This window comes from Podarcis vaucheri (assembly GCF_965113315.1).
Source record: "Podarcis vaucheri genome assembly, chromosome: 2".
Classification (NCBI taxonomy): Eukaryota; Metazoa; Chordata; class Lepidosauria; order Squamata; family Lacertidae; genus Podarcis; species Podarcis vaucheri.
This window is the reverse complement of record NC_138760.1, coordinates 85,818,043-85,837,143: the sequence shown is the minus strand read 5'-3', so window position 1 is coordinate 85,837,143 and position 19,101 is coordinate 85,818,043.

Here is a 19,101-nt window from a genome sequence, read left to right as displayed (position 1 = left end):
GTGGCCATTTTGGAGATTCTTGGCTGTTCATCCCAGTGTCGTACGTTTTTGCTTTGACAGGTATGTTGTTACAAATTTTATTATTATTATTACTATTCACTTTACTTTTATGAGTTGCTTCAGTACTTTTTGTGGAAAGAGACAAGCACTTCTAATGATGATGACAATAACTGGAGACAATTCTATGGTTCTATGTGGTGCTTTTTTAAGAGAAAAAAAGGTGCCAGTACTCACCATGAAGTTGTTACTGTAAGTGCCACATTTTTAACATGGGGTGGTGGCGGCGGCAGTACCATGTGCCCTTGAGTATGACCACAAAAAGCACCGATTGTATGAGGTGTATATTACCCTGGCTGCTAGCTCAGTTGGTAAAGCATGAGAGTCTTAATCTGAGGGTCGTGGGTTTGAGCCCCATGTTGGGCAAAGGTTTTCTGCGCTGCTTGGACTAGATGTCCCTCAGGGTTCCTTCCAACTCTACAATTACGGTATATGATTCCACGATTCTAAGAGCCCAGGTCTGACTTGCAGCAATGGCACGCATGTTCTGTGGGAATGCATAAGAGCTTTTCCCAAGCAGGGAGCTTGCCAGAATTAGCATCGCAATCCGAGGACTCCCCAAATGCCTGGCATAATTTGTGCCATAATTCATTTAGCCCCTACAAGAAGGTGCTGGTTTTCACAAATGGCATCTTCACATGTCTGGATCCTGCTTTTAGCTCACCAACATTTCCCATTTGCTTCCAAAGTGTAACATTTTAAATTGAGGGTTAGTTTATTTTAGCTATACCATCATATTATATTCATCATAATTATTATTAATCATTTTTTCATACCATTTCCCCGGATGAGACACAAGGCTGCTTACATAAAATAAGAACTGCCAAAAATATGGGGGGGGGGGGAATACCATGTGTTGTAAAGTCCATGCCCTCATGTTTGCTAGAAGTCAAGCTATGTTTTAAAACAAATTTTCACACACTAAATTGCAAAACTGCTTATGAAACAAATAAGTCATCCACAGAGCAAGCTTTGAAATTCTAAGCATTGCCTGTTGTGTAGGTTAACCAAAGTTTAGTACCTGAGCAACACACCTTATTTTCACCCCGTGCTTGTTGTAAATGAAAGCCTTTTGCCTATGCAGGACACAACTGGGGAGACAAATGGGAAATCCATTTTGTTCCTGGAGGCATGGATTAACAAATCAATTAGTTGGACTTAATACTGTTGCCGCGCAATTTTCTGTGTGAGTGCTTTTCTATTAATTTTTCAATCTAGCTAAATGGGGGGGGGGTTAGTGTGGTGGCGGCGTTGGGAAGCAGGCCGAGGCAAAACAAGTTACCTCACAATGAGAGGAAAAAAAAAAAACTATGAGGGGAGTGAGGGGTCCTAGTCAATTATTTGTATATTCTCATGGCTTCGGATAAAATGTGCTAATGACAAGAAAATCCTTGCCGTTTGAAGCCACTCAACAGCACCTTTTGCTATGTTTGGTTCTCTAAGGTCTGGCCTTGTTCCTAATCGTTTAAAAGAAGTTGACAAAGTAGCTTGGTGTGTGAGCTTGATCTAGCTCTTGGTTGCACCTGACAAAATCACCATGAACTTCCTCTCCCTCTCCTTTTCCTTTATGCCCCCCCCTGCCAATCAGCTCCAGGGAGCTTTGGGGACCCCAGAACCGATTAGTGGGGCCACACAGGGAGCATGAGCAGGCAGAGGTCTTTACACTAACAGGCCGACTTTGCTGGATGCAATCACAAGTTTGTGCATTGACATTCTATAGAAAGTCATTGCCTTGTTGATGGGAACTTCCTTCTATGCTTTGCTTTATGTGTTGCTTTACCTTTGTGGTTGCTCCCATGCTGCTCTGAGAGGCACATTGTCCATGTCTTATCTAACGTGCAACTGATTGTCAGGAGAAGAAGCGGGATAGTAATAAATAGAGTAACAACAACAACAACAACATCTATTATTATACTACTCATTTGTTCCTTTTCTCTGCTACTTGTTATTCCATGAATGTTAAGTCTCCTCAGTACTCTTTGGTGAGGGACTTTGTGAAATGCTTTCAACTGCCAAAAGTACACCATGTCTATCAAATCATTCCCATCTCTCTGCTTGTTGAAACTCCTGAAGAACTCTAAAAGGTTAATGTAATGTAACAGATTGATATAATGGAGTTGATTTTGGTTTTATGTAATTTTCTTTTGTTTGCTGACTTCGTTTTAGTGAATGATGTATATGTGTTTTAAGCTGTTGGAATAAAATAAAGGTTTACATAAAAAAAAAAATATGAGACAGGACTTACCTTGCAGAAGCCATGCTAATTATTCAACAGGACTTTTTCTTCAGTATACTTGTATATTCGTATCTTTAATAATGCTATTCACCAATTTACCTGGTGTGGATGCTAGCTGCCCAGTCTGTAATTTTCTTGATTCCCCCTGGTCTTTCATTTTCTCATCTTTCTGGGAAGATCCGAAAGGGGGAGGTTAAGCCTGAATTACAATGGCTCTTTTGATCCTGCAGGAAATGATCCAGTTTTATAAGGAAGCATTTACCCTCTAGGTTTACAATAGCTTGGACAAAACCCAGTCTGACTTGCAGCTTTTATAAGGAAAATTTTAATATTATGATTTTTTTTTATAAAAAATATTTTTCAAAATACAGTATTTGACTCATCTCTGAATCATGTATTTTTATTTATTTTGATTCTACAGCTTGTGACGTTTCACTGGGCTATTGTAATGCAACATGAAGCTCTTGACAGACACAACCATGTTATTTTCTCTTTTGTTCAACTTCCAAAAAGCAGAATTAGCCATGCAACACCGAATCCTTATGAAACAAACCTTACTTACACCTGTATCATTCTTTAGATTTTCATGGTTCTATGCTGTAGCATCTGCTGTTACTTATTATTCAAGAATTGTTACATGTTCTTCAAGAGTCTTCAAGAGTAGGGAACAGTCACGCTGCTGTGCTGTTATCTGACACGCAATTGGTTAGGTTAACAGAAAACGTATTGCATGAAATGAAGAGGAGACAAGGTTAAACAAAATATGGTTTAATAAATACTACTGTGAGGGCTGCAGATCTGAACCAATCAAGGAAGAGAAGGCGCATGATAGGAACAATATTTTTAATAAATCAAATTATAAAAAATAAAAGCCATGAACCCCAGCCTCAGTGAAGATGATCCAGGTTTTTTTGCTTTGTATACATTTTAAGACTGAAATCAAGTCATTCCCCCCCCCTCTTTTGTCCAATGTTATTTCATCCAAAATAACAGATACTGCCCTTGGAGCTGAAGTCAGTATCACATGTACTTTTTTTTAAAAGTAATGTTTATAATGGGGCTAGAGAAATTCTGGTTACACAGTCCTTCCAATCTCCAGAGTCTCTGTTGCTTGTTTTCTTGAGAGGGCTGTCATTTTTTAATTACAAGTTGCAACATTTCTAAACTTTGCCATTCCCCTTAGACCATCTATGATTGCTTTCTGATTCCCCCTCCCCTCTCTCTTAAGAGTCTTTTGCATTTTACATTCTGTAACTTTTTATCCTGTCCTTCGTGGACCATAAATAGATTATATTTTGTATTCATTTGGTCAGGTGGACTTTCATCCTTTGTAATTTATGCTAAAATGAATCTAGTAGTTTTTAAGGTACCACAACACCCTCTGCCATTCTGTGTACATACACAATACTGCATAGGGCTGTTACAAGGTAATCATAGTCGAAGTGGTTTTTCTTTTGCCTGGAAAGAGCTGTCCTCATTTGTTGCTCATACACCTGTCTGTCTTTGGGATATGGGTGTCTATTGTAGAACTGGAGCTGGAGCTATAGCAATATCCTCCTGAACAGGTGTTAGCTAACATGCTTCAGGGAAAGCCAGGAAAGCTAAGTGTATATCAGGGAAGTTTTCATTCCTCCCTCTGCAGAAGAAAGCAGCTAGGAATGAAATAATTTGTTCTTTTAAGTGCTTTTACAGATGCTTAATTCAAAAACATGAATCAAAAAGCATGTAATAGGTGCTGGGGAAATTTGTCGCAGGGGCACAGATGTTCCTTACTGTTTTAGAAAGCAACCAAGAGATGTGCTCTCCTGTAGCACAGAATTTCTGTACAGATTCCTCCACATGGAGGATACCAGCAGTGTGTCTCCAACTCTGCAAGGAGTTTGTGCTAGTTATGAAAAAATCAGTGTCCTGGTTGTGCTGTGATAGCCTACAGTGCACCTCTATCCGGAATTTTACATAACGTTTTATAAATTGTGGGCTCAAAGGGTTGCTTCTACACTAGCAGTTTTGTCTGGAATTCCCACCCTTGGACTATTCACTTTTTAAGGAGAATCTATTGCCATCCATTGTTCCCTGTTGTATACCTGCCTATTTTTAAACCTAAACCCTGGTGTGTTATTGGCAGAGTGCTAGTGAAGATTTTTCAAGACTTTGGTGCGGCCCTAACAATGATCTTTTGTACAAGAAGCTGCCAGGGGCCCAGCAATGCATGGAACTGAGCATCAGGATTTCAATGCCAGCTCAAGTCTGCCTCCTTTGCTCGCTTATATGGCATTCCATGACATGTTGGCAGTAGGGAGGACTCAAGTGATCTGCACCTGTCTTGGATGCTAGAAAAGGCTTGTTTGGCAAACCTTTTCTCTGCCTCCTTTGCCAAGCGTGGGTTGCCATGACATTTGCAGCAGGGGAAGCTATCAAAAAAAGCTAGCTGTTAACACTGGAACAAGATTTTATTAAAAAAGGAATTTTCGTTCTCTCTCTCTCTCTCTCTCTCTCTAATTTCTATTAAATTTTCTAATTTACATTTCAAAATATTCATTTAAACAACCTTATCTCAATTAATTTTCTCTTTCCATGGTTCATTTCGCACATCACATATCCCTGCATATTTTACATGAACTAAACCATTCAGTAATCCATTGTTACATCCGTCAAAACTTATTTACACTGTTGAATTTATCTTAATGCTACCAGCATTTTTAATGAACACAATTTTCACCCATATATTCAATAAACATTTTCCAGTCTTTTTTAAACATACAGTCTTCTTGTTTTCTTATTCTATATGTTAAATCTGCAAGCTGCATGTATTCCATCAGTTTAAGTTGCCATTCTTCTATGGTGTGGACGTCACTCATTTTCCATTTATGGGCTAACAAAACGTGGGCTGCAGTAGTAGCGTACATAAATAGCCTTTTTTTGACACCTGGGAATTTCCCTCTGGATTATCCCCAGCAAAGAGGACTCTGTTTTGTTTTGTTTTGTTTTTTTAAAGGTCCTTTAAAACATTTTCCCCCCAATTCATTATATATCATTTCCCAATACTTTTGTACCCTTTTATATGTCCAGAACATGTGATAAAACATACCCTCAACCTCATTACATCTCTAGCACTTATCTGATTCGGACAAATACAGTTTAGCAGATCTGCTAGGAGTTAAATCCCATCTACAAATCATTTTCAGGTAGTTCTCCTTCAAAGAATAACAGCACAGCAAGCAGCTCCCTTCCCCTCCCTTGGATGTATTGCATCCCTGGTCCCCTGTCCATTCCGATGTGTGCCAACAAACCTGACCTTTATTGACTGGCGCACTTAATCAGATACCAGCTACCTTTAACTGAAGTTGAAATGTGATGGTAATAAAGTGTCATCATAAACTCTCCCTCTTGCTCACCGACAATCAATTAAGATAGCATGGCGAAGAATTCAGATTGGGTGCCATGCTGTTAAACATCTTAAATTAAGAGAGCCGCTCTGCAAGCCATTATTTTAATAATAACAATAATAATAATAATAATATAGCCCCGACATTTCTTGACACATAATGTCAGAATGGTTAATAATGAGAAGGAGCATGTTATGACACGGCAGGGCTCTTGCCGTGACAAGATGACAGCTTCCCCATATTTCACTCTCAGGAAAATGCTCTGTAACAGGATTCCAGAGCTAAAGGCTGAGGTGGTAGCGACTGGAGGTTATCTGCATTTGCAGTGGCTCTTCAGCGGAGCCCAAGTTCCCGCATTAATAGGGAAAGTGTTGGAAAACGTAGGCACCTTCTTGCTAAGGGTTCAAAGAGCAGCCTATTATTCAAGACAATTTGCAAGGCTATTATTGATCTCAGCTGCAAACATGAAGAGCGACATTAATTAAAGCAGTGTTCGCATCAGTTCATGGTCATTCTCAAGCTATTAATATGAGCCGGTTTACTTATCAGGGCCTACAGCGCAGACCACAATGACACAGATGGTGAGGCATACAACAGCAGCGCTTGCTGAAAAGGAATTCAAGTGCTGCTCATTTGCGCTCCTTATTCTCTGCAACCAGCATAGCTTGGTGCACTAATTTGTAAGAAAGCCGGAGTTAACTTTGATTTGCTGTCAGGCTAATGCTGAAATATCTTTAATTTTAGACCACGGATATGCTCCAGATCTTCTCCCCCCACTCCTCGCTTCTTTTTTTTTCTCCCTTACAAAAACATTGCAGTGAATGCTACTTTAAAATAAAATCTGAAGGCCCTGGTGGGGTTTGACACAGAATTCCACAAAAAATTAGGATCTCCATGATTCAGATCAGGGTCCTGGACCAGCTGCATGACCCGTTGGAATTCACAAAGATAGTTCCCTTTTGTAAGAGTCCTTGAACTATGTTAAAAGTGTGAAGCTCAAATAAACCCTTGCCTTCAGGCTGAAGGCTCCCCCTTCAGCTCAAGACCACGTTCCATACATGACAATGGATTCTCTTGCACATTATGAGAACCCTCCTAGTTTCCACATGCAAGTACAGTGGTACCTCGGGTTAAGTACTTAATTCATTCCAGAGGTCTGTACTTAACCTGAAACTGTTCTTAACCCGAAGCACCACTTTAGCTAATGGGGCCTCCTGCTGCCGCCGCGCCGCCGGAGCACTCATCCTTCTGTTCTCATCCTGAAGCAAAGTTCTTAACCTGAAGCACTATTTCTGGGTTAGCGGAGTCTGTAACCTGAAGCGTATGTAACCTGAAGCGTATGTAACCCAAGGTACCACTGTATTTCCAAAATTTGTGCAGTGGTGGTGAATTATTCCACAGAACTCAAATGGTATGTTTCATTTTTCAGAGACAAGCATATTGCTTAGAGTGTTTCTAGGCTGGTGCTTACTGTAGGGCTGATGCCCTTGGATATTTTAGTCTTTTGCAGCATCCACGCAACACTATTGGCATAAAAATACCGCATTTTTCAGCGTATAGGACGCCTATAAGACGACTCCTGGTTGTTTTTTTAACCCAAAATTAAGAAATTAAGTTGTTTAGCTTTTGGGTGGGGGAGGTCACATCCGCCAATCGCTCACCTGCCTGCCCGCCACTGCCGATCACTTGCCACTGCCGATTGCACAGCCCGCCACAGCCGCCAATGGTCTGCCCACTCGCCATCACCAAGAGCCAATTGCCAGCAGGCTTTGCTGCAGCCACCAATCACCCGCCCAGTCACCACTGCCAACCTCCTGCTTGCTGCTGCCATTAATTGCACGCCCCCTCCACATTTACCGTGTATAATATGACACCCAATATTTCCCTTTCTTTTAATAGCAAAAAGCATCGTCTTATACACATAAAAATATGGTACATAGCTTGGAGGTACACCTACATCTTTGTCATTAGAAGCCCAGGTGACCTCTCTGCAGCTAGCAGTGTCTCTTATCAGCTTTGTTTGCTACACCAGCTGTACTCTGTGTCTGTATCGGGATCACTTGGCCCCTGTTTTCCATGCATTGGTAACCTAGACTGCACTACTATAATGAATTCTCTTGGCCCTGGTCCCCAAGCTCCAGCTGGTGCAGGATGCAGTGGCTATACTGCTGATGGGGGATGATGGCTGGTAGTTTTTAAGCAGAACTTGGATGGCCACCGGTCAGGGATGCTTTAGTTGAGATTCCTGCATTGCAGAGTGTTGGACAAGATGACCCTTGGGGTCCCTTCCAACTCTACAATTCTACCTCTACCTCTACCAAAACATCTGCACTGGCTTCCCATGTGCTGCTAGACCACATTCAAGGCTCTTGTGTTGGACTACCAAGCAATAAAGAACATGGGCCCAGGATACCTTATCTGATCCCTTATATCCCAGACCAATCACTGGGACCATCCACAGGAATACTCTTTCCTGTCCCCTGTGCCACAGAGGCCTGAGTTGCCTCAACCAGGTCAGATATCTAATGCTGTGGGTCTCATGCTGTGGGACCCTCTTCCAGCAGGGATTTGGTAGGCCCCTTTGCTTTTCAATTCAGGCATCTCTTGGAGATTTTTTTTTTAATATCAACAGGCCTTTGCAGGTGTTTAATTTTTATTTTTAATTAGCCAGTCACCTTAATGATCATTTTAATTTTTAATGGTGTTTTATGTTTTAATACTGTACACCTCCCTGATATTATATGATATGGGAGTATATAAATACTTTTATAACCAAAATTAATAAAATGGCAGTCCATATCCCTCTCCCCCCATTGAATAACTTATAATCCTATAAGGTTTTTTTTAAAAAAAATCTGTTGGCAATAACCCATTTGTGATATCTGAATGACTATTTGCGATACTCCTCTGTATGGAACACCCAGAAAAAGCTGACTGATTAGAGAAGCTCTCTGACAGAATGCATAAAGTGGAAATAATCCAAGCCAGATCTACAGCTGGTGTAATGTGGCAGAGCTCCACTGAAATCAACGGAGATGAATCATGTTTCCTAAGATTCTTGGGCCGAACTGTAAACATAGATCAAAGCAGCACATTTGAAGGCTTGTGAATCAACACCCTTGATGGAACCTTGGCACAGGAATGCTTGGGTCTCAACGCCACCAGCTACACAGCAATCTGATTAAACTATTTGACAGGGGCATAGAGAAACTATGAATCTAGAAGGATAGGTCACTGTGGTTTCCAAATACAGGAAAGTAATCAATGAATCCTTAAAAAAAAAAAGTTGAGGCTGACCTTTCAATATCATAATTTGACTTGATCTTATCCCCATTTAATATATTCCCCCCCCCCAAAAAAAACAACCCTACCCAGAAATTATTTGAAGCTATAAAAGTGATAACTGATACCACGGATGGGGGCATGGAGGGAGCGAAACCATTACAACATCAGTAAAGAAAATTAAAATTAAAATGATAATAAAATGTGTGTTTTAGGAGCATGTGTGTGACCCCAAAACACACTTATGAGAGGTGGGAACCTTTACAGAAGCCAAACCAGGCACTTTGTTACATGGGGGTTTTTTGGCAGCCAAGAGAAGCATCCATTTATGATGGATGACAAATAAATTAGCCAGAAGTTGGCTAACAGAGTGTAGCATAAACATAAAACCACACCCACATTTAAACCAATATCTTAACACACTCACATTCTGTATCTAGAGACATAAGAAACCCTAGTCTACATGGAAAATAAAGCAGTGGAATTATGATACTCATATAAAACAGAGAAAGGTTGCCAAGTTCTTACCAATCCTGTGTCTGGAAAGGCTCTTGCTGCTTTAATGGTGTTGTATACATGTGTAATAGTGTGCTTAGCAGGATAAATTGCAAATTTGACAGTGGGTGGGTGTTTATAATGCAGCCAACGCCAGAGGTTTCGGGAATTAGTATCAGGAATTGCCACACTCATGTTTCCTCTTGAAACTCACAAACACTGCCCAGGGCAGTTACCCTGAGTTTTAGGATGGCAGCAAAGGCGCCAACTTGTGCAGAAGACTGGGGGGGGGGGAGTGATGACGTGTGCATGATGTTGTGCGATGTCAGGACATCAGGAGGAGCCAGGGGCTGGGGCCGAATGCGGCACGGCACAGAGCAGCATCAATGGCCAGTGGCTCTTCCTCTCTTCCGCTCCTTCCCCCACCTTTCCCTTATGCTACAGAAGGAGGAGAAGGAGGAGGAACCAGTAGCCACTGAAGCTGTGCCATGCTGTGTTCAGCTCCATGATCTGCTATTTTTCCTCCTCCTGCCGCTGCTGGTCTGTTTCTGGGCACAATTCAAAGTGCTGGTTATGACCTATAAAGCCTTACACAGTTTAGCTCCAAGCTATCTGAAAGACCGCTTTCCCTCAAATGAATATGTCCAGGTTTTGAGATCTTCAGGGGAGGCCCTTGTCTCAGTGCTGCCACACTCACAGACTGCTTGGTGGGGATACAGGAGAGGACCTTCTTTGGTGGCTCTCAGACTTTGGTGTCCCGATTTTCTGCACTGCCTGCACTCTGCGTTGCGGAAACGGCAGGTCCTCCTCTCGTGACTCTCCCCACAGCTTGCACAGTTCCCTCCTTCTCGTCGAGGCAGCTGTGGTCTGTGCACTGCTTGAGTGCGCTGCTGTACTCGGTGCACCTCCTCCCTGTCAGATCCTGAGTCGTTGGTGAGGTCTTCGTGGTGGACACTCGGTTGGGATGGCAGGCTCGGCCGTGCCTCTTGCGTCGACCTCTCAGCAGCTTCTGTTGCCAGGGCCTCCTCCAGAGCAACCTGGAACGTTAGGTCCTTCTTAGCGTAGAGGCGTCATTGCAGCTTCTCATCCTTCAGGCCACCGACGAGGCGGTCATGAAGCATGTTCTCCAACTCTGAGAAGTTGCAGAACTGGGCAGCTTGGCGGAGAGAGGTCACAAACCCAGTTATGGTTTCCCCAGGGGCTTGTCGCTTTGCATAGAAGGCATTTCAATGAGCCACCACTGAGGGCTGCGGCGAAAAGTGCCCCTTCAGCCGTTCCATTATTGTTTTATATGGAACAGTAGCGACGTCTTCAGGCACAAGGAGAGCCCAGGTGATTTCAAACGTCTCATCTCTGCAGACGCTGAAGAATATCGCCCTCTTCTTGGCATCTTCTTCGTCGGTGACCCCTTTGGCTTCTAGGAGCAAGGTGAAACGGGAGGCGTACGCTTCACAGTCTCCAGATGCTGGGTTGAACGGCAAGAAGCTGCTGTTGGTTGCCATTCTGAGTTCCTTGGGTCTCGGAGCTGAAGCCTGGATACACGATGCGAGGCAGCGGTGCAGCAGGTGGCGGTGCTGTGTGTGGCTGTCAGCTCAGCAGGATTCCACCTTTGTCCCCAGTGAAATATACTCAGAGTCGAGAGTGGATTTCAAACTCCCTCCCTAGAGAAGCTAGACTGGCTCCCTCCTTGTTGTCCTTCCATTTGCAGGTGAATACTTTCTTGTGCCAACAGGCTTATGGGAACTGACTGCTTTTAATAAAAGGGCTACTGGCATGCTGTTTTTATTGTAATTGCTTGTATAGTTTTAATAGATATTATATATGCATATAGTTTTAGTTCTGACAATATCTTAAATGTTTTAAATTGATTGTGTGTGTGTCCCCCCCACCCCCAGTGTTTTTAGTGGTTCTTATTTTTATCTGTAAGCTGCCTTGAGTCTTGTCAGGGTAAAATGTGGGGTATAAATAAATAAATAAATAAAATTAAGCCACAGTGGACAGTTGTTATTTTTGGTGGAAGCTGAAGTGCAGTAGAATAGAAGCAGCACTGATTACAGTGGATTGAACTTCAGAATTGAAGCTGATGCCTTCTCACGTTGCTGCTTATTACTAGATGCTAGAGAAAATAACCTGTTGTTGAAATGAAAACGTGGTTACTGCCAGGCAGATCTCAGAAGTAAGGCTAAGTAAGGAAAAGTCGGGTTTCTGCATTATCTACTAATATGCTCTTCCCATGTATAGACCTTTTTGACCGCTTTGAGAAACAGCTGCAGATTGGATGGCATTTTGATCTTATTATTGATATCCACTAGTTAATTTGTCCATGGGAATCAACTTGAACCATTGTGGCATTCAAGCCATGCCAAAAGTATCTGCTTCTTACAAGGCAAAATATCTGCACACGCCAGTAAAGCTGGTAAGGTAAAGTGCTTTTGAAAGATTATCAAACTCCTCAGCAGACTGCCCTAATGTCCAGTATAAATCAGACCCCTACTGAACGTACTCAGCCATCTATAAAAGGAAAAGAGGGGGAAGCGTTCAGCTTCATCTGAGATTTAAAGGAACTTGAAAAGGTTCTGAGCCTTATGTTGAACTAATTGTCTCTGATCTTTTCCCTTCTCACCTGGAGACCTATGTGAACCTCTGCTGCTATGAAATATAAATTGCTTTCTAAAAATATTTTACATGCTCTTCACATCCCTTACTCAGATCCTATTCCATACTGTGGCTGCATCTTTGAGGTGAAAGCTTTTAGCAACACAGGGTTAGAACTAGGGACAGAGGAGGAATTTGCTTGGTCCACATATTTAAGTAAGCTGATATAATTTGCATCTCCCAGATAAATACATGAAACACAATATAATACAAGAAAAATATTATTTATGAATAATGAATAATAAATTGTCCAAGCCTGCAGGGAGTTCAGCCTTGTTATCAGCCTGGGTTAGAATATCTCCAGCACTCCACGTATCAGCATTGGTGACTGCATGCTTGAGGTGGTAGACAATTTTGTCTACCTGTGTTTCACCCTAACCAGTAGCAGCTTCTCCACTGAGCCGGACAAGCATATTGGAAAGGCAGCTATAGCAATGGTTCACCTCTCCAAAAGGGTATGGGAGAATGTGATGCTAACGTCCAATACCAAGATAAAGGTCTGCCAGGCTTGCGTGTTGAGCATGCTGCTTTATGGAACTGAGTCATGGGCAACTTACAGCCACCAGGAACAATGCCTCAATGGTTTCCATATGTGCTGTGTCAAGAAGATTTTGGGCATCACATGGCAGGACAAGAAAAAATGTGCTCTCCCAAGCTCACATTCCCAGAGATGTCTGTGCTGGCTTGGCCATGACCACAGAACAGAAGCTGGCAGGATCCCCAAGGATGTGCTCTGTGGGGAGCAGGCTTCAGGGATCAGGCCCATTGGCAGACAAATTCAGCATTACAAAGATGTTTGCAAATAAGACACAAAGGCTGGCAACGTCAACCCTACCACTTGGGGCTCCCTTGCAGTGCCTGGAGACACAGTCAGGTTGTACTGTATATCCACAGCAATGACCAGAGGAAGAATGACGACTGGGAGGATCACAGAGAGAAGAAATGCCATGGTGCATCTGCAGCAGCGCAACTGGGATCCTTCATCTGCCCCAGCTGCAACAAAACATATCTCTCCTGTATCAATCTCTACACCTACAGCAGGTGCTGCAACTCTCCAGTGGTTTGACTTCACCCCCAAAGGTACACTCCTCCATTGTCTCCTGAGACAGATGAATGTCAACAGATAAAATAGTATTTAAATCTGAATTTTAATGTGGCTTTTTTAAGGGACTGGCAGGACTCCTAAGAGTGTGTGGCAGAGACAAGGGACCAGGAGAGTGACCCAAGAGAGGGGACCAGTGATTTTGGGGGTGTCAAGCCACCCCCAAGGCAGAAGTCAGGGGAGGAAGGAGAGTCAGGGCTGTCTGAGGTGCAGGAAGGCAGATAGGATGCTGCAGATGAAGAAGGGATGGTTCAGGAGAGGGAGAGATAGGAGATTCCACACTTTCCCCTGCTCCACTGTCTCCTAGAACCAAGTGGGGCTTGAAAAATGGAAGAGCAGCAATGACTTCTGTGCAGGAGAAGTCTCAGGTTGTGGGAATGCAACCTGTCAGAGGAGGATATATAAGGGGAGGAGCTACAACTTCTCCATAAGGCCAAGACTTGTGAAAAGCTATCTATAGGTCAGAAGCGTGTGTATCTGGAGGATTGTGGAATCTGCTGTAAGTGTTTCTCTTGCAAACAGAAAGTCATGTGCCTTCCTTATCGGGGATGGGGCGTGACAGGTGCTATCCAATGCCTGTTAGGAATTGACTCACTGAAGTTTATAGCCATGACTAACTTAGGTTCATTGATTTCAGAGGATCTGTTATGAGGAGAACTTAGTTGGAAACAATCCATAATCACAGATTAATGTGGAAATGGAATGGTGCCAACTGATGAATAAACACATTCAAAATGGAAATGGGGAACAGTGATCTGTTATCCCAAGATATAACCATAGTTCTACATTTTATTCTAATAGTCCTGTGAAGGTGGTGGGTATTTTGAGACCTTAGGAGACCTTTAATCAGTCAATCCTGCCATAAATAGGAAAAGGATTTGGGGTGGGGGTGTCCCATTTGATCTGGAAGAATCAAGGGATGGCGGGCAGGAGATCAGTCTAAAGCGGATGCCTCTGATTATTTTCATCTTAAGAAGAGCAGTGAGTATAATCTTGCTTTAGAGCGGAATGGCAAAGAACAGAAAATGTAATGAAGCAAATCCTTTGCAGCTGAAATGGGAAGAAGAGCATAATGATAAAAAGAGAATTGAGGCTGGGAAGTGGACATAGTTAAGCCTGGCAGGACAGCGTACTCTATGGTATTAGCCCCTTCGTGCATTAATTACCGGTAGATGTAAGCATGTTGGTTATATGAGGCTGGTATCCCACAGATATTGGGTGGTGGAAGATATTGTTCTGTCTGGCAAGCTGAAGTGCCTCTGCACTGACAGAACAGTCTCCTTAGAGCTGCCTTGACCTCCTTCCTTGGTGCTTAAGTTAAAGGGACCCCTGGCCATTAGGTCCAGTCGTGGCTGACTCTGGGGTTGCGGTGCTCATCTTGCTTTACTGGCCGAAGGAGTCGATGTACAGCTTCTGGGTCATGAGGCCAGCATGACTAAGCAGCTTCTGGCGAACCAGAGCAGCGCATGGAAACACCGTTTACCTTCCCGCCGGAGCGGTACCTATTTATCTACTTGCACTTTGACGTGCTTTCAAACTGCTAGGTGGGCAGGAGCAGGGACCAAGCAACGAGAGCTCACCCCATCACGGGGATTTGAACTGCCAACCTTTTGATTGGCAAGCCCAAGGCTCAGTGGTTTAGACCACAGCGCCACCCGCATCCCTCCTTGGTGCTTAGTCTTCAGCAAAAATATCTCTGAAGCTGCTCTTTGCATTTCAAGGGAAGCCTCCATGGCTCCCTTGTCATGCAAATAGCAGCTGTCAGAAGACAATTTTTGTCTGGATCACATCAGAGGGAAGCATTAAACTCCCCCCCCAGGCCTCCTAGTCTCCAAGTTCCTCAAGTTTCCCCACAGCTTCTGTCTGCTGTGGGGCAGCTAGAACAACACCCCAAACTCATTTGGATTTCATTCAGATAATTAACACCAGCCTCTCACTAAGATGTCTGAAGAAGGTCTTTCCAATAAAGCCCTGCTTTCCTCTGGCAATATTCCATCATCTTCACTCCAACCCTTCAACACATTTGTATTATTCTCATGCCTACTTTATCTGCCAATTACATTTTATTGCTGTAATTTGGAAGCAAGTCCCTTAATGTTTCATATTCTGTACAGTGTGATGTTATCTTGAGACCATCATTTATAGAGAAGAGGAAGAAATGACTGCTGGGACATCATAATATATCTGCTAGATTTGGAGCGAATCCAGATGCCACTGATGTCTGTGGTGGCCTATAATAGGAATTGGCTTGCGGCCTCTGACAGAAGGCAGAGTGGTGGGGACAATCCTGTAGTTCTCTCTCATATGGCTTCCTGTCCCTAACTTGAAATCAATAGAAATTATTTGGGGAATAAAAATGATGATTCACCACTATATCGTAGTGATGCACTGTTTATGGAAAGTGGAGCTTTCCTGCTGTTGGACACCATAATTACCTTGTAGAACGGAGCAATAACACATTGAACTCAGTCCAGAAAAACTTTTAGCCAGCTGCATTGAAACAAGGAGCAGGTTTCATGCAGGTTCTGAACTGGTGTTTGAAATCTGTGATGGGCTGGATGAGGTTAAACAAACTGAAATTAAAACCACAAAAGACAGAGGCACTTGTGGTTGGGAGGCCTACTGATCTAGGAACAGGATGTCAGCCTGCTCTATAGGGGGCAGCACTCTAAAAGAGGGCTTCACACATTGGAGATACTCCTGCACCCTGGAATGAGCTACAGATCTGGCCTTGTTGTTACATGTTGGTTGTGGCTGGGAGTGATCCCATTCTTGGTATGGTCAGACCTGGCCATGGTCAATATTACATCTAGAATACTCTAGAACGGGGTTTCCCAAACTTGGGTCTCCAGCTGCTGTTGGACTACAACTTCCACCACCCCTAGCTAGTAGGGGTCAAGGATGACGGGAATTGTAGTCCAAAAACAGTTGGAGACCAAACAAAATGCTGTACAAAATGCTATATGCCTCCTGGAGCATGGGAAGTTGAGAGTAATTCTGCTTGTGATTTTCAGTGGAAGAGGAATAACTGGATGGCACTAGGAGCTGCCAAGCTGAAAGTACCCTAATTCAGCTAGTGATCTGTTTGTTTTCAACCCGCTGGTGAAGATTATCAGATATCACAAAGAAAAGAATATATGATAACAACAAGAAGATGAGGTAAATAACAAAGAGACTATCTGGACAGAACTGGACAGAACTGTGTAATTAAAGCAGCAACAAGAGCGATGTTTGGATCCCTTTCGGAGCTTGAAGTATGAGTACCCCCAATAAAATTTTAAAAATCTGGCTGTATAATTTGGAACTAATGTGATTTGGAATTAATGTGATTTGATTGGCCTGTTAATAAAAAATATTTTTTTTAAAAAATTCAGCTAGTGACCATTGCATCTATGGGTCCTCTTTTATCTTTATTATTGTCCTTGGCTTAAAGCTGTTTTGCATATTACAATAATTGGCACTGGCAAAACAAAATGTATGTGGCACTACTGAAACAGGTGCAGTTTACCCCTCCCTCCTGTTGTCATGGTGGCAATCCAGCCACATTAGCAGGTCTACTTTTCTGGTAGACTAAGGAGCCAATATATCCATTCTGAGCATGCTCAGAGCTGTTTCATTGAAGGCTAAACCTACATGGGTAGCAAAGCTCAGCAGCCAGCTTCCCTGAACAGCTATGTTGTTTGATTCTTTATTACTTCTTTCAAAGTTTGTGCGAGTGAGTTCCACTGGACACACTGTGAGTCTCTTATCTGTAAAACGAATGGGCTGGGCTGGGGTTTTGTTTTTCTTTCAAAGGATGGGAATGATTGGGATGACAAATTGCTTTTTAAAAAGTTTTTGACACATTTGCTGTAGCAGTTCACCCTCATTAACAGCATAATTATGCTAAGAGAAAAAGGAAAGAGCAAATAAAAGAAAGGAGTCTGTTTGTCTTCATAGACATATATTTCTTTTTGGCCAGCAATGGATGCTATGTGCCAGTGCTAGTCCTATCATATTATTAACTAACTCATTCTCGGCTCTGATGCCTTTTCTGATGTTATCATGTTTATTTAGGTGAACCAATAGTCCCGTCCCAAAAAGAGATCTGTACACCACAAATCGGTCACTGTTTCCTTCCAAGTAAACATGCATGGGGTTACACCGCAGGTTGCCAATTTTGACATTTTTGCACATTCTTTTGTTTGTTTAACTGTAGCATCTTACAGGGCACCAAATTGGTTCTATCAGATTTTTGAAATAAACATTTGTTTGTTTTCAATGTAGCATGGCAGTTTTTATTCCCCCTCCCCCACTGCTTGAAATGTTGATCGAAAGGCCATTAGCATTCACGCTTTTGGGAAACCATCATCAAGCACATACATCTTTAATATTTACATTGGATGTTTAATAAAGCAGATAAAAGATAATGACTGTTTTCTTGTATTTTAGGAGAAATAATGGGGCTAAGCTATCAATAATAAATTACAAGAAGCTCTGTTTGCTTTGAAAATTTGATATACTATCAGTCAACTTTGGTCTTAATGATCTGTTGCTCATCTACCTCCTAGCTATAACAAGACAGGTTTTTACTGACTCTGAGCTGTAGTGTGTGTGAAGGGGAAAGCAACCATGCAGGCCACTGTGAAGTCCAGTAGGACATGATTTTCGTTTGCTCAGCTCACCTGACCCCGACTGACTGTACTCTTTGTCTCTCCCACCTACTGGTAATCCCTTTTTAACCAGTGTAGACCAATTAAAATAGATGAACATAACTAAGTCAGGTCTATCAATTTTGATAGGCTTATTGTACAGTGTAAGTAAAACTTTGTTGAATATCGTACTTGGCATTTGACTTGTAGTAATGGTTTGTGCTCGGTGTTGGCAGTGGAATGGATAAGAAGATATGGAATAGGAAACAGGCTATGGGAGAGGAAAGAAGCTCACGGTGTGAGTGGAATGTGTGTTAGAAGAACCAAGTGCTGGGGTTTAGAGGAACAAGGAACCAGAAGCTTCACCCACCTTTAGATTTAGTAGTCTTGGCATCATACAAGAACAGCCACATGGACCCACAATCAACCACCTGAGGGCCAAATGCCAAAGTGGATGTGGTTGGAGTGTAAATGTGAGTGTGGTCTATTTTTGTGTTTTTTATTTAAAGGACACCTGGCAGTGGGAGGTCTGAAAAACCTTTGGGCATTGCAGCAAGTGTCCTATAGGTGTAGTAAGTAAAAAAAATTTTTTTTAAGAATTAAAAACATTTTTAAAGCATTTTCTTTTTAAATAAATAAATCTGGGAGTGCATTTTGACCCAACAGAAACTTTTTAGCACCAAGGGATCACAGCAGTTGTTTTTAAAAGTTTTTTTTTTTTAAATGACACATTTTGAGGGAAATCTTTGGGAGTCACAAAAAACCTTGCAGGGGACCTATGTGGCTAGCCACTCCCGGCAAAACAGTCTTTTAAGAGCTAATAGAGACTAGTAAGTAATGTGTATACGGAAATAAGCTATGTGGGTAATTAAGGTTCCTATCTCTTTGGATCTCTCATTGGCCAAGGATGGAGAGCCTCCAAATGTTTCTGGACCCCTGACCATTGGTCATGTTGCCTGAGCCTGAGGATGGGTTTCCCATCCACCCTTGCAACTCTTGTCTGTGATCAGGCCAGCTTCAGCTACCTGTCATCCCATCACTGGCATTCATTGCCACTTCCAAAGGAGCTGAAAGGTTCTGTACTGTACTGACAAAGTTACATAACACGACTTGTTCGAGTTAGGTAAATTGATATGGCTACATTTCATTTGTACTCAAAAGAAAAGATTTCTTTCAGATAGCTCATTTATGAACAAACGACAGGAAAGGACATTTCCTCCCAAGAGGCAAGTTAACATCATAAAAGTTTCTTTGATT